We start from the raw sequence: 1209 nt of genomic DNA, 5'->3' as shown, positions 1-1209 counted from the left end.
CAAGTGGTTTCCATCTAACGCTGTCTGAGAAACAGGACAAGATAAAGGCTTGTTGCTGTTTTCAGATCCTGTTCTACATCCATCCTGTGTGCACTCTCGCTTCCATTGCAAGGCAGGCTGAGGAAGCCAAAGAATCAACTCCTCTCAGAAACATGCTGCAGTCTGTTTATAAAACATGCAAAGGACAATTGTAAGGAGGTGTTAACTACAGAACTGGCTAAAAAGATGGCACAGAGTAGTGACTGAAGAGACACCTTGGCTTCTGCACACCTAAGCCGTCCCCTTCCTTGCTGGGAGAAATCCATTTTCAGGGCATCAATTATAAAACAGCAAACAATGCAGAGACAGAAATGAAGTTTGCAAATTCTTTATATTTCTAGCTGTTGAGACAAATATTTCTGAGAGCTGAGGTTACCTTTAGCGGTGAAACCACAGCCAGCTATTAAGCAGCCAGAAAGCTACAGTAATTGAATACAGGACCATTTCTCTTGGAACTCATTCTTTGTTCTCCTCCGCCAGAAGCGGTAGCCTTCTATTCAGTTTGATGATCTGTCGTCTTAAGGAAGCTGCCATCTACAGCAGTCATTTCATCCGACGTTCCTTCAATTGTTATGTCTATATTTGAAATGCCATACATGGAATCGTTTCTGACCAGCTGTCCATTTTGGTGAACAGCATTTTCACTCATAGAGCACTCTCTTTTTAGCCTGCCAACTGCCTGGATTTCTGCATTTTGAGGGGTTGGATGAGGCCTTTTAAAGTCCAGGAAATCTAGCAGTCTTTCACTTAATGTAAGTACATGAGGTGGGGTGTTCAGGACCAGAGACTTCAAGGGAGTAGACTGAATCAGATAAAGATCTGCCGGTCTTGAAAATGGAATGTCTTCATTATTGCCAGCAACAACAATCCTCTCTTGGGAACCTGCACTTTCACACTAGCAGTGGGAGGGCCTTCTGGAAGACCTGGCTCCAGGTCTGTATATGGTGGGGCTACTTTCAGTTTTTCTGTGATCCTCATTTGCTGACTGATAACCTTTGGTGTATTCCATTTCATGCTGAAGCCGATTAATTTCTGCCATCTTGATAGCAGAGGGAGAAGGAAATGTTGCTGCACTCACCCTTTCTAGAGGTGTGTCTGCTTGTTCTCTTACTCAGGTTTAACAGTAAAGTAAATACACGTCTACAAAACAAAGAAAACATTGCTACCCTG

The 1209-nt window shown here is 43.3% G+C and overlaps 1 pseudogene; it reads right to left on the bottom strand.

The window, feature by feature from the left end:
* Window positions 1–417: 417 nt before the first annotated feature.
* Window positions 418–1129, bottom strand: LOC102839044 (annotated as a pseudogene).
* Window positions 1130–1209: the final 80 nt, after the last annotated feature.

Source organism: Chrysochloris asiatica, unplaced genomic scaffold (assembly GCF_000296735.1).
Source record: "Chrysochloris asiatica unplaced genomic scaffold, ChrAsi1.0 scaffold00024, whole genome shotgun sequence".
Classification (NCBI taxonomy): Eukaryota; Metazoa; Chordata; class Mammalia; order Afrosoricida; family Chrysochloridae; genus Chrysochloris; species Chrysochloris asiatica.
Note: the sequence above shows the minus strand (reverse complement) of the source record. Positions and strands in the feature narration are given on the sequence as shown.